Genomic DNA, 15,134 nt, shown 5'->3' with positions numbered 1-15,134 from the left:
TATCTTTCTGAGAAGGGGAGGGGAAGAGGGGGAAAGATCAAGTCTCACTCACAGAAGAGAAATCTGATTGGGGATTTCCAGGCTGTACAGGGGGCTGGGGTAGGCTTAGGGACCAATGGCCATGAAGCTAAAACAGTTGGAGGATAAGGTGGGGCCAACATTGCAATGGGAAGGATGGAGATTAGATTCCAGAAGGAACTTTCGAAGGGGTAGTTTAACAATGGAAAGATGAGGAGACACAGGCTATATTGTGAAGAGAAGAGATGCTTACTATTGCAGGGTTGGGAGGTAGGAAAGTGGGCACCTGGAATTGCTAATAAAAAGGGGAACCATTCTGCCCCAGGGAGGGGCCAGGAGAACCTGGTCAGGAGGGGACCAACCAACCGAAAAAAGGCAGAAGAATACAAAGGTGGCCAAGGGGAGGACCAGAGGCTGGGAGCAGAATGTAAACTGGGGGATTATAGGATCAGAGATTTAGAGCTGGAAGGGACCTTGGAGGTCATATAGTCCAACACTGTCATTAACAAATAAGGGAACTGAGGTCTAGAGGTAAAGTGCAATTGGCACAAGGTCTCAGGTGGAAAAGCTGGGAGCCCTCTAAACCAAAGACTGCCAAGCCTGCCCTCAGGTTCACACACAGTCAGAAGTGGAAGGGCCCTCAAACACCACCTCATCTAAACCCCTCATTTTACCCAGGAGGAAACTCAGGCCCTGCATGGTTCTGTGGCTTCCCCAAGGTCAAACAGCAAGTAAGTGGCAGGACTAGAAGCCAAGTCCCTGGCCCCCTGGCCCCCTGTACCATTTGGCACCAAGGAAGCCCTGCTGATGATTCATCTGCATGGTCCTTTCCACAAGCCCTAATCTGGGCTCTGGGGTCTCCTAGAAAAGTTAATTTAGGTTCTCTCCCTCTGAATGTCATCTCACCTCCAATGTTAGAAGCAACTCCACTGTACAACCTTGAGTAAATCACTTCCCCTCTCTTGGCCTCAGTTTATTCAAATCTAAAATGAAGGAGTTGGACTAGATGAAATGGTCCCTGTCAGATCTAACCAGATACCACATGGTTTAGAACTAGAACAAAACAGCCCTTAGAGATCGCCTAACCCAGCAGTTCTCAGACTTTTTGGTCTCAATACCACTGTATTTAAAATAACTGAGGAGCCCCCACAAAATTTTGGTTGATGTCAGCTATATCTCTCAATATTTGTTGTATTAGAAATTAAAACATGTTAGTACTAGTATGAAAGTAGTTCGGCGCCCCTGACTCAGACACCCAGACTACACTTTGGGCACCCCAGACCCCGTCCTACCCCCTCCTTTTGTCAATGCAGGAAGTGATACACAGGGAGGCTCAGTGACTTGTCCCAGGTCACAAAGGTAGCAAGAAACAGAGTTGGGATTCAAACCCAAGGCCTCTGACTCCAAATCCCATTTCCAGATATAAACTTTACTGGATTTTAAAAATCAGGCTCCAATCCCACCCCAACTCCACTCATCCTGAGGGCAAATCGCTGTTCCTTGGGAGAATTCCCCACTGCAATCTTATTCCCTCCTTCCCACTTAATCAGCAGTCAGGGCCTCAGCCCTCTAGACACCAAGCCTGATCCTTGTCTCTCCTTCATTCTCAGTGCCAGGACCTGGGAAGTCCTTTCTTCCATCTCTCCAACTGTAAAGCTAGCCTATTTCCTTCCATTCTGAGAAAAAGGTGGGGGCCGTTGGGACAGTTGGCCTCATCACCCTCATCTCCCTGCTTGACTTCCCTCTAGGGTCCCAAGGCAGAAGTGAAAGTCCCAGCTGGGCCTGGAGGAGCCTGAGAGCCGTTGGTGTGGGAAGGGGTCAGGGTTTGGCTCAGCCCAGCCCAGGAATAAAGGGAGGGGAAGGAGGGAAGGAGAGAAGGAGGAGAAGGTAGAGGACTCCCTTTCTCCAAACATCTAATAAGTTGCTAAGTTCTGCCAACTATCCTTCCACAGTGTTTCAAACCCATTCCCTCCATTTCCCGATTACCATCACCAGAATAATATAGTTTCTCATCATCACTCCCCTGGACTACATGATAACATCCCACCAGCTCTCCCTACCTCTAGTTTCTTTCCTCTTTGGTTCATCCTTCATTCAGCTCCAGAATAACCTTCCTAATGCACATGTCTGACTTTGCCACTCCCCTGCTCAAAAATATTGAGTGGTTCCCTATTGCCTCCCCGATAAACTGCTTGGTTTGACGATCACAGCCCTGTACAACCCAGCGAACTTCATCTCCTACTACTTCTCTACAGTTATGCTACATCACAAACTAGACTATTCCAAATCTCCCCTAATTATTCTGTCCTCTTCCATCTCTGTACCTTGGCTCAACCCTTCCCTCCCACTAGAAATGCATCCTCAACAACCCTGCCCCTTCTCCTTTGCTTGAAATCTATCCTTCCATCCCTTCAAGGCCCACTCCCACCAGGAAGCCTTCACGAGTGACAGCAGGACCCCAACATCCCATCTATCCCCAGGAGCAAAAATGATTTCTCTCTCCCCAAATTTTTCATTGCATTTTGCCTGGTCCTCACTCTTGCGCTTAGTTCATGCCCCGTCCCCCCTTTGTCTTACTAGTTATTTGTGTATATGTTCCCCCCCCCCCGACATTCTGCAGACTGCTAGAAAGCAACAATGGTGTCCCTCTTCTTTGTATATCAATCACCTAGCACATAGTAGGTGTTTAATAAATGTTTATTGAACTGAAGAGGAGGAAAGCACTAGCCCACAGTAGAAGGGGGAGAGGTTGGGGGGAGAGAAGAGGGAAGGACAGACACAGAGAGAGGTCTAGGCTCAGACAGGGGGGTAAGAATAAGCAACAAGGTCAAGCCAAGGCAGAAGGGGATGATGGAGGACTACAGGGCATGGCAGGAAGGACTGTGTAGTAGCTGGAGTGCCTTCTCTCCTGAAAGATTCAGGTGAGATCCCAGTCTGGCTGGGAGCTAGGTGGCCTGGAAGCAGAGGGCTGGCCACAATGACTCTGAATAGTGAGGCTAAGCAAACAGCCCCAGAGACAGGACACTTTGTCTCCCCAGATAAAATGTAAACTCCTTGAGGGCAGAGGCTATTTCTTTTTATTTATTTATTAATTTATTTTCAATTTTTAATCTCCAGCACCCAACAGTGCACATCACACGGCAGGCCGAATGGTATTTGGGGGGGGGGGGGGGCTGGGGAATGATGAGGATTTAGAAGAGTGTGAATTATATGAAGCAGGCTATATACATGAAATTATGGTAAGGGCTCAAAGGAGGCCAATCCAATCAGGAAGAAGCAAATCCTCCCGGAGAAACAGGGTGACCTGGTGGGGAGTCAAGGAGGATTTAAAGGGCCAGTTGCTGGTCAAACCCAGTTGTTGTGCACACAGCTCTCTGGGTCCAGTTCCACACACTAAGTCTGGCAGGGATCAGAGATGGAGCCAGCAGGACTTTGCCAGGGTCAGTTGGGAAGCCAGTTTGTATAGGATTATCATGCTGCTTTGGGGGAAGCTGAGGGTGCCATGAGACAGAAAAAAGCAGGGAGGATGGGAAAGGGCAGGGGATGAGAAGGAAGGGACAGCAGATAAAATCTATTCCTCATTAGCTCAGTTACTCCTCTCCTACCCTTTTCCTTGGGGACCCTCAGCTCTGAGATGAGGCAGTCAGACCCATATGGTTCCCCCACCTCCAACCACCTCATCTAGCCACCCAAGCCTTCTCTAGTTCCTTCTGTCCCAGGGTCTCCCTTCTTCCTCATGCAGCTGCTCCCAGTACAAAATGCCCATTTCCTGTTTCCACGATCTTGCAGAGTGGTCCCTCACATCTGGAATGGACCCCCTACTCCAGGCCTGTCCTGATCCTGCCAGTGCTCAGTGCTGCCTCTTTTTGGAAACGATTTCTTTTTTAGCACCTTGTATTTTCTAACCTGGATCCAAGTTGTATCCCACCCAGTAAGCTCCTTGAGGACTGGGTCTATCTGCTGTCTGTCTCTGGATCCTCAGCAGCTAGTAAGTAGTGTCTGATAATAGTTGCTACTCATTAAGTGGCTGAATTGCATTGAATGTGGCCAAAGTACTCTCCAAAGGAGATGGGGCAGGGGGTGGCTATTTCTCTTCTTCCTCCTCTTCCTCTTCTCTATACTCTCTGAAGCTGACAGGTGGAGGAGACAAGAGTCACCAGCTGGGACAGAGACACCTGTCCTTTACTGGTCAGACCCACCCCCTCCTTCATCACAAAGGCAGCTGTAAGTCATATCATCTCTTTATGGGCTCCTCTGTCCCCCAAAGTATAAAGAGCCTGGGGACCAAAAGGGAAGGAGAGAAAATTAGAGCTCCTTAAAAAAGGGTGACTGGGACCTATCTAACAGTATCTCTCTTGGTGGAGTGGAAAGAAGCCTGAGTGAACGAGTTGTCGAATCTGGGATCCAATTCCAGCTTTGCCACTAACCATATGGCACGGGGCAAGTCCCTTGGTCTCTGTAGGCCTCAGTTTCCTCATCTATAAAACCAGGGAATAGACTGAATGATTTCCAAGGATTCTTCCAACTCTGACATTCTCTGAATCTATGATCGGATTATGCACTCTTTGCTTCCCCTTCTACACCAGAGCTCCAAAGGCTTAGAGACTAACTGGAATAGTTCTCAAACGTGGTGGTCTCAAAAAAAAGTCTCCTTTACACTCTAAAAAAAATATTGAGGAATTAATTCCCAAAGAGCTTTCATGTATATGGATTTTATTTATCTATATTTAAAATATTAGAAATGAAAATGGGTTTGGCCTCATGGGCCCTCTGAAAGGATCTCTAGTACTCTTTGAGATCTCTGGGGTAGGGGCTGGGGGCACCGAGAGCAGATGGGTTAGATCCATTCCCAGGTTTCCACTTTATTCTTTCCAGCCTAAGAGGTAATAAAGGAAGGGGGTGGATTTATCTTCTGGGAAGGCCATCCCAGAAGATAAATCCACCCCCTCCCTTGATTACCACTCTAGCATGTCTCTTGACAACCTGGAGGCTGGGTAGTCCACACTAAAATTAACCTAAATCCCTCCTGTTGCAGCTATGTTTTCTTTCTTCTTGATGAAATCTTTCCTGTCCTTCAAGGGCCAACTTAGGTCCCATTGCCCCACCATGATGCTGGGAACCCATCCCCAATCTCTTTTTCTTCTCCTATGTACTTATCTCATTTTCTGTGGAATCAGAGATATTTGTGTTCAGGTTTTAATCCCCCCCCATACTGTAAGCTCACTGAGGACAAGTATTGTGTTTTATTCATATCTATATCCCAAGTACTTCACACAGTACCTTCATATAACAGATGCTTAATAAATGTGTATGAAATGAAATCTAGTACTTTCTCACAGCTACAGACTATATAGCTAGAAGAGATCTTAGAACACAGGATGTCAGGGCTAGAAGAGACCTCAGAAATAACCCTTTCACTTTACAGATAAGGAAAATGGGACTGAGAGCAGTTAAGCAGTGAACAGAAGAAGTGAACAGCACTAGCCGGAATCTGAAGAGGAAGACTCCAGGGGGAAGTCTGGGATCTGAAGGAGCCAAAGTCTAGAGATAAAAAAGTCGGGGGAGTCTAACGTCCCACCCCTCTCAAGTGTCTCGATGGGATCTGGGGTTCTCTGGCTAAGCCTAGATATGACCTCAGCAGTCAGACCTCAGCTAAGGCCCCCTCCCTAAGCAGCAGATATTTCCACCCTACTTCAGCCTAGACTCCATCTCTCTCAGATTGCTGTACAACTAGACACATCTGGCAGTGACTGCGTTTTCAACACTGACCAGTCTTCTTAATACCTACATGACCATTTTCTGGGCCTCAGTTTCCTCAGCTGTAAAGTAAGGTTGGAATTAATGATCACTGTTTCCTTCCAATTAATTCCTGGTGTTCTTGAAACTTGTCCCATCACACCCCTAGCACAAGAGAGGTGGAGAAAAGAGCAGCTCTCCTTAAGACTCATATTCTAGACAGCTGGTAAAGGCCCAAGTCTGCCATGCCTGTAGCTCACCTTTCTAGATGAGAAGGGTCACTGTCTCCCATCTCAAAGCTCCGTGGGGAAGTCAAGTCCTTCCTTCTGACTAGCTTCAGCCTTTCCCACTGTAGCCTATTCCCCTCTTATTCAATTTAGAGTCCTTCTCGTGACCTCATGCCAGAATAAGACCAGCAGCCCTTAAGAGGTCACTGTGTACCTTCCCCTACCTCAAGACCCCTTTCCTGACCTGGATAACTAGGCTGTTCATCTTTCCTATCCCCAGGGATTCAAAGGCAGCCTCTTCTGACCTCCACAAAAAACCTCCCTCCTGCTACCTAACCCCCACTGCTACAGTGTCAATCAAACAAGCAATCCACAAACATTCATTCAGCATTTCCAACAACGTGCCAGGTACCATGTAAGGTGGGAGGGATACAAAAATGAGGCAGGCTTGCTTGACCTTCTTCCCAGAAGTGGTGGCACCATAAGCACATAGAAAATACAGCACAGGATGGGAACTGGACCTTTGACTTCATTAGCACAGGGGAAACTTCAATGAAGTCAGCACTTTTTCTGTGATTTGCTATCTTGAAGTTACACAGAGTAGGGCTTCTCAACCTTCTTGGTCTTGGGACCCCTTTACATTCTTCAACATTCCTAAAGACCCTAAAGAGCTTTTGTTTCTGTGGCTTCTATCTATCAATACTTAGCATATTAGAAATTACAACTGATAAATTTCTAAAATACTAATTTATTTACAATAATAATAAATCCAATAATAAATACAAAAATAATAAATAAATATTTATAAAAATACCATTTTAAGGAAAAATAACGTCATTTTCCAAAACAAAGGAATTAAGAGTGGTACTGTTTTACATATTTTTGCAAATCTCTTTAATGTCTGACTTAATAGAAGACAGCTGGATTCTCCTATCTGCTTCTATATTCAATCTGTTTCGATATGGTGTTTTGAAGTATATTCAGAAAATCCGGTCTCACACAATTGTGTAGTTGGAAAAAGGAGTATTTTAATAGGCAAATAACATCTTAGTATTATAGAAACAGTTTTAACTTTGAAGGCCCCCCCTAAAAGGGGTTGAGACCCCACTCTACACTTTGAAAACCATTGGCCTAGAGAACTGAGAAGTTAAGTGATTTGCCTAAGGTCACACAGCCAATATGTGTCAAAGGTATAACTTGAACCCAGGGCCTCCTGGCTTTGAAAGCTGCTCTCTAGTCACTGTATCACATATAAAATATATACCAAGTAAATGCAAGCCAATTTCTGGGGGAAAGCAAGTGTAACTAGGGAGATGAGGAAGGGATGTATAGATGGTGCTTGAGCTGTGCCCAGAAGGAAAACAAGCTTCTAAGATATGGAAGTGAAGAGGGAGGACATTCCAGGCATGGGAGGGAAGGGGGGGTGGGGGGGAGAGAGGCAGCCTTTGCAAAGACATGGACATAGAAGATGGAATGTCATGTGTGAAGAAAAGCAGCCAGAAGGCCAGTTGGGCTGGACCATGGAGTTCGTGAAGGGGAATAATATGTAATGAGCCTAGGAAAGTAGGTCAGAGTCAGAGCTTTAAATGCCCAACAGAGGAGCTTGTATTTCATACTAAGGGTCCCTTCTCTATCTCCCCCACCACTTTCCCCTAGAGAGACCCAAAATGGAGACCCCAAGAATCTCCTTTAGAGCACAACAAAAACACCACTACCGCCATGCCCTCGGTTTTTCTTCTGTGGGCCAGTTTCTTCTCTAGAGCTCACCCCCTTCCCAGTCTCCAAGGGCAAAGGGGAAACCATACATCTCCAGCTCTACCCAGCTCTGAAGAAACAAAGGGTCATATTAGGACTTAGGAATCCCTAATACCCAGGAAATTCAAAAGCACATCTTTCTATCTACCCAGGTCTGTGGAATTCACAGAAAAAGAGAGGAAGGCTTGGGTTTGAATTCTGGCTTTAATATTTACTATGTGACCTTGGACAAGGGCCCTCTCCTCAAGTCTATTTACCAAACACTATGTTCAAGACTACTATGTTCAAGATACTGTGGCAGGAGGACCAAGAAACAAACATGAAAGCAAACCAGTATCTGCCTTCATGAACTTACATTCTGCTAGTGGATAAACATTTATACAGAAGTAAATAGGAAATAATTTCACTAGGATCACAGCCTTGAAGAAAGCCAGACATAAGAGGTGGAGGTGAGTGAGAGAAGGGACAGCCTGGGCAAAAGGACAGAGGCTGGAGATGGCATTTCCTGTAGTAGTTAGGAGACCACTTTAGCTGGAACACTGAGTGCATGAAGGGGAGTGATATAAAATAAGTCTGGAAAGGGTCTTCAATCTCTTCAACTGTAAAATCTAGGGGTTGGACTAAATGTCCCTTAAGGTCCCTTCCAGCACTGATAGGCAGTGATTCTCTGGGTCGAGGCCTTGGGTCAATGTTGGCCCAGGTTTCAGGCTGAGCTGCATCACAGATACTCCTAGGTCTTGAGGGGGTTTGGGGATTGCAGAGACTATTGTTATCTTCTTCACTGGCCTAACAGACGCTCCACAGTGCCAGTCTGGGGAGGAGGGAAGCTCTCCTGCCAAAAATGGGCCCAAGGCCAATGATAGGATCTGGCGCCCAAGGTCCCCAGGAGGGCAACTCTAAACTGGTAAATATGGTCACTGCCTGGGTGTGACCCAGGACAGGTGGAAGCTGGAGGGACAAGGCCCTTGGAAAGGTTCTGCAGGAAAGCCAGCCTGTTACAGAACCACAGACTGATGGAAGGGACCTTTGAGATCAGAGTTAAGTTCAGCCCCCACATCGTATATATGAAAATGGAGCAAACAGACTTGTCCAAAGACCTCGTAGCTGCTCAGCTAGTAGGGTGGAAAAAGTATCTCATATATACATTCATCCCCAACACAAGGGCAAGGTCAATCCTATCTTGCTTCAGGGAATGAAAGGTCACTGCCCATGCCCTAGCAACTAGGAAGTCCCATCTATTGTCTAATTTCCATCATCCTGCCACAGGGGGAACCCACTGCCCTAGGGTGATTCTTCTTGAAAGCTCAGTCTTTCCTGACCCTAGCCCTCCCCCATCACACCATCTCCAATCCTATAATCATCTTTATCGTCGTGCCCTGCAAAGAACCAGCTCCATCCCTGAGATGAGGTCAGCCACTATTCCTTTGTCTACAAACCCCTGCTTGGATATGGCATGTCCCTGTTCATGAACCCAACTAAAAACAAGCAGGCCCATGCATGTATACATTTCTACCTGTTCCTAAACTTGGGGACAGAGCTACTATCATGTAGCTCAGACCAACAGGCATCCATCAACTCACATATGTGGGTGTATCCCCCTCCCTTTCCCCACCCCCAATAAGTTCCCAGTGAGCTTCTAGCCCTGGACAGAGGTGGGGTGGGGGGTGGTAAAAATAAATATATCAAGGGATCAAACAATACATAGATTACATGGGCAAAGGCCAAGGTCTTCCATGGGACACTACTGCCTGTCCTTGTTCTCCCATTTTCCTTCCTTAGGAAAACCGGGGAAAAAAGGGCTTTGAAATCCTCCAGCCTCTCCTTCAGTTCCTTAGTCAGAGTTGTATCCCTCATTAACACCAGAAAAAAAAAAGTAAAGCAAGTCTTCCTGCAGTCTCACCTCGATCTTTCCTGCTGCAGTTGTGATCCACAGCCTCATCAAGAGCATCGACTTCGACCCAGTCAGCTCTGGACTCCCAGGCCAGAAATCTAGCCACTTGCCTCTTCCCTTCCCCCACAGACACTGTGGGCTACCTGGACTGCCATAGGCCAAGCCTGGTGAGTAAGCCACTCAAGCCTAGGAGGACTGACTCTGGCCCTGAGCAAAATGGGGGCTTGTAAAAGCTACGGGCGATTACAGTGACGCTGAGGCTCCACCACAGGCCCAGGGCAGCCAGCTCCTAAGCCCCACAGCCATCACCATCCCCTCCCTCCCTTCCCTATAAAAGGGGGATAATAACCCAGGGCACTTTGCCAAAGAGTGTTTTGCCATTCTCTAGTCATAAAGTGCTTCAAGATCTCTTGACAGTCAGGAAGTAGCAAGAGAGCCCTGGTCCCTGGAATAGAGATCATAGATCATCGGATCTGGCACTAGAAGGGAACCTGAGAGATCACCTGGCCTAACCTCCTTATTTTACAGATGAACAAACAGAGAACCTCCAAGAGGGGAAGTGACTTGTCCAAGGTCACATAGGGAGCAGGTGGCAAACCTAAAATTTAAATCCAGATTTTCTAACACCAAATCCAGTGTTCTTTCCACGATATCAGGGGGTCTCTTAAAAATGTGCTTGGAGATCACTGACAAGTCAGGAAGTGCTCAAAGGCCCTGGGATAGAAGAAGTGAAGGTCCCTCCAGTAAGCCTCATCATTCTGCCCCACACTCATATCCTCCTCTGCCACATTTCGTTCCAAAAAAGGTTAGCTATCTCCATGACAATGTGGCAGGGCATTTAAGATGAACTGGGGGAGATGGTATGGTCTCTCCTGGCTAGTTACTGAGTCCAGGGAGAGGGCCTGAAAGCTGACTGGCCCTTGGTCTATGAAGGCCTGATTCAGAACAAAGCAATTGGCAGGGTCTGATCAGGAGCTCCAGAAGTCTTCAACGTGAAGGGGAAAGAGAGGAGCTGGAGGCTCTGAGAAGGGTGGGCCTGGGTCATATTCTTGACTCTGAAGAGGGTTTCTCTGGGGGCCCCACTGAGGTCTATCTCTCCAGAGGGGAGAGTAAATAGGACTGACCCTGCAGCAGAAGTGAAGGAAGTTAGCCTTAAAACAGACTTCCCAATGGTCAGGAATAGGAAGAAGGCGAAGGCACAGAGGGTGCCCCTTCCCCAGCAATATTTGCCAAGGAAGGGCTGCCCTTCAAGAAGCCAGAGGGAGGAAGAACTGACACAATAGTCTTGCCCCCAAGTCCCTATTACCTCAAGAATTCCCATACCCTTTCTGGGAAGCTGATCTCAAATCCCCCTGGAGCTTAGGGCTCCAGAGGCCAGTCTGTCTTTGTCCCTCTGTCTCTGTACTGGCCAACACACCTGGGGGCTCTCAATGCCAATCCCGCTCCTATTCCTCCCCTCTTACACTCAGGCAAGGCTTCTGGTGGATAAAAAAAAAAAACCAAAAAACCCTGCAGGAAAGATTATATAACAGCAGCTGGGGAGACTACCGTACCTCCCTGCCTATGAGCTGCAAGAGGGGCTGAGCAGGGGAGTGTGGCCCATCATCTCTCCAACCCCCACTCTGAAGAGAGGGAAGAAAGGGTAGAGCTGATAGCATCAGCTACAGACCAGATAACATCCCTCAGGAGGAAACTGCTATTGAAGGGTTGTGGGTACAGTACAGCTAGAGGTGAATTAGCTGAGGTCCATCCCAACCCACCTTCAGCTCTGCTCCCTATGTCCACCCTGCCAAGTCCTGATGTCTGGAGTTTTGTCGGCCTCGATTATCTGCCTTTGTCTTAGTATTTATGCCTGGTGAGATTTCCTCTTTTCCTACCCCCATAAAGGCAGGGACCTCATTTCCACCCCCTTCTAGCTCCCTCAGCATCCAGGACAAGGCTCTGCTGGAAGGACCAGATGGATGACAATTCTGCCATAGATCTTCTGTGTGACTTTGGGTCAAGCACTAAACTATTCTGTGCTCTCAGTAAAAATCGTTCCTCCTCTGTTCTCTCCCCTCTCCCTTTGGGGAAGACAAACACACCATAGACTAAATGGGATCATGGGTGTTCAGAACACACAGGCCCACATGATTCCTACCCACACAGAGAAGGTCTGAGAAGGCCCTCAAATACCAACACCCTCATCCCAAGCCACTTCTCCACTTCCTGCCCCCAAACAGTTTTTTTTTCCCCAGGCTTAGAAGGCAAACAGGAAGGAAGTTCATTCCCGACTGGAATCACTGGGGCCTAGAGCAGCCTGTCCCTAGGGGTGGAGGGGGTAAAGAAGGGAGGAAGGAGGGAGGGTGTGTGTGTGTGTGTGTGTGTGTAGGGGGGGGTCATCACAGCCTCCCTTTCCTACCCCAGCCTCACAGTCTGCCCGTCAACTACCAAGTCAGAACCTGGCTTCCCTTAGCAACAAGACCCATGACATACATACATACATAATCTCTGTATACAGTAGCATGTGCACCACCCTACCCTCCCCCCCAAAAAAGAGGAAAAATCTCTGAACACAGTTGGGGTGGTGGAAGGAGTAGATGGCTCCCTTGCTCCTGAATTTCCAATTTCATTCCTCTCCAGTCTACCCTCCCCACTGCCAGCCTCCAGAGGCCCAAGGTCACTGCCCCGGACTGGACGGTGAACTTCCCATCACTGCTAAGTCCTATAAGGTTCCACCCCCCTCCCCACCCCCCGGTCCCTAGGGCTACCACCACCCCAGAGAAGTTCCATCTCCTTCCCTCAGCATGGCCCCCACACACACACACAGTGTTGGAGCTAGAAAGATTCAAGTGAGCCTACTACATGAATCAGAAGAACCTGCAGAGAACTTGGGCAGTGGTCCAGGTATGTATGCATTGTTCCCTGACCCCCTTCACTGACCTGAAAGACCCCAAAGGCACTGAGAAGGAAGTGCCGGGATAGGGGGATCCCTCCCTTCTCCTTCCCCTGGAGTTCCTAAAACGAGGAGGCCAAGGGGCCCCAAGAAGACCTATTTTTTGCCCCTCCCTATCCCAGCTCTAATCACTATGGGTAAGAGAGGGAGTAGGGGGCAGAGAGCTCTTTCCTGTAGCCCCCCCCACTCCCCAGATGTTGCACAGATGCAAACTCTGGCTAGGAGTTAGTTATTCACCCAAGGGTGGGGCTGTGGACAACTGGAATGGGGGTCTCTAACTAGGCTTCAACCTGGAAGCTGGCACTGGGGTCAAGGTCCGGGTCTGGGGAGAGAGACCCAGGGTGGGAAGTCAGGTCCTGAGAGACAGACTCTCCTCCCCTCAGCTTGTTTGTCATCTCCAGTTCTCAGCTGTCACAGAAGCCAAACTGGGCCCCAACACACAGAGACAGAGCAACCCACCCACCCAGCCCGGGTGTCATCTGAACAACATTCCCCCCCCTCCCTCCCCCTTTCCCTCCCAAACAGCTGCAGCTCCCCCACCCCACCCCCACCCTCCAATCACCCTCCCAGGCCCCCTTCTGCACCATTTTGGGCCAAGGAGGAGGGAACAGGCGGCAGGGAAGGGAGGGCCGGCTGTTAAAATGTCAGTCGCTCCAGGCTGTCACCCTGGTACCCCCCCCCCGACCGTCAGGGTGGGGGTTGCTCTCCCTCCAAGCCCAGAGCCTCAGACCCTCCGACCCTCTCCCATGCCAAGGTGCCAGTACCCACCAGACTCCGCCGGGACACCCCCTCCCTCCTGGGGTGTATGCTCTTTCACGTCCCTGTAGCCCCCTCCAACACACCTGGTCAGCCTGTAACCCCCACGACCGCCCCGCTTCTGGCTTCCCTACCCCCCCGCCCCGGCCTGCTCCGCCTGTCCCTCTGGGACACAGCCGGCCAACCCCATCCCACACGATGGGGGAATGGCCTGGGCGCCCCCTCCACCCCGGACACCCCAACCCGGGGTGGGGGGAGGAGAGGGAAGGGAGGGGGAGGCGGGTCTCTTAAAGTGATAGGCGCGTTATTTCTTTTCTACTCACCAACCCCCGTTGGGGGAGGGGGGTGTCGCGGAAGGGGTAGGAGGAAGAGTGGTGGTCCTCTCTCCTCTCAGATCTCCAAGCGCAGGAAGGTGGTGGGTTTTTTCTTTTTGGGGGGAGGGGATATCGAAAAATAACTAACGAGACAGGCGTCTGCCAGGGCCCTGGGTGGAGCCGGGAGGTCCCGGGCCCCTGTCCTGGGGCCGGGGTAGAGGGGAGGGAGGGTCCGGGGCTGGGGCTCCCAAGCCGCCGCTGTTGTTGATATATTTTCTTCCTTCCTCCTTTTGGGCTCCAAAGGTAACTCCTCCAGTCCCCGGGAGCCGAGGCCAACGTAGGCACAGCTCAGCCTAGCTTGGGGGGGGGAAGAGGAGAGGAGGTGGCGGGGTGACGGGCAGCCGGGGGGGCCAATAGGAAGGCCCCATGGGGGCCGCGGGGCGGGGACAGGAGGGGGTGGGCCCAGAACCGGGGCCCACCCCCTCCCTCCTCCACCTCCTCCACCCCCCTCTACGGCCCAGCACGGTTTACCCCCCTCCCCTCTTCCCTCCCCTTCCCTCTCCTCCCCTCCCCTCCCCGCCTGTGAGCCTACCGCCCTCCCGGCTCCCTTCTCCCCGCCCTAAGCTAGGCTGCCGCGCAGGCAGGAGCCACGGATCCCTCCGCCGCCGGGAGGGAGGGACGTGGAGAGATGAAGCCGGGCGGAGGTGCTATTAAAGGGACAGTAACCCACCCACCCCAACACACACACACACACACACACACACACACACACACACACACACACACACACACACACACACACACACACACACACACCCTGCCCACCGGAGTTGGGGGGACTCTGCCCGTGGTGGGGTGGTCTCAGGGCCATCCCCTTCCCTCGGGGAGGAGAGTTAGAGAAACTTGGGGAGGGGGGCCTTGAGGGGGCGGTATTTAAAGCGCCAGGCGCCTCCTTCCTGGGGTGCATGTGTCCCCCACCCAGCCCTTGCCTGGGCATGGAAGGCATGGAGGAAGACAGCCCGGCTTAAAGGGGCAGGCTTTCGGTAGAAGGGAAGGGGCTGAGCGGCTCCCCAGGCTACCTGTGACAGGCAGTCCAGCGCCCCTCCCCCTCCCGGCTCCGTAGACGCCTAGCAATTTAAAGCTACAGGCTCATAGTTCTTGGGTGACCTCATCCCTGGAGCCTGCAGCCCACGGAGCGCAGCCAAGGGGGCAATTTAAAGGGGCGGGAACCCTAATTTCCCCCAGCACAGGAAACACCCTTGAAAACATCTTATTAAAGGAGGACTGGCCCGTTTTGTTTTGTTTTGTTTTAAATCCGGCTACCCCAATCAAGACTTCCAAGGCTTCCTAAGCAGACATTAGTCTTTCGAATCCCCCCAAACTAACAGGAGTCCTCAGCCTCCCGAATGCTGTCCGTCAGACCTAACTTCAAGGGAACAGATATCAAAGCACCGCCCTGTAGAAAAAGAATAACTGATAGTGGCTTAGGTCTTTACTCTTTA

At 50.1% G+C, this 15,134-nt stretch overlaps 1 protein-coding gene across 7 annotated transcripts in view; it reads right to left on the bottom strand.

Moving 5' to 3' along the window:
• The window catches only part of MEF2D (myocyte enhancer factor 2D), a 45,527-nt gene extending 31,506 nt beyond the window's left edge, over window positions 1-14,021 (bottom strand). For 3 of the 7 annotated variants that reach the window (XM_069107597.1, XM_069107601.1, XM_069107604.1), the window contains exon 1: window positions 13,642-14,020. The gene's annotated coding sequence lies outside the window, so the exon portion shown is untranslated. Of the gene's footprint in view, window positions 1-13,641 lie in introns of all 7 variants that reach the window. The other 4 variants (XM_069107599.1, XM_069107598.1, XM_069107600.1 and 1 more) reach the window with 4 other exon arrangements.
• Between the last annotated feature and the right edge of the window lie 1,113 nt (window positions 14,022-15,134).

The sequence above is a fragment of the Petaurus breviceps genome, unplaced genomic scaffold, assembly GCF_028583685.1.
Source record: "Petaurus breviceps papuanus isolate PSGF00001 unplaced genomic scaffold, PetGlider_PUasm1.0 90165, whole genome shotgun sequence".
In the NCBI taxonomy this organism is placed as follows: Eukaryota; Metazoa; Chordata; class Mammalia; order Diprotodontia; family Petauridae; genus Petaurus; species Petaurus breviceps.
This window is presented reverse-complemented; position numbering and strand designations above follow the sequence as displayed.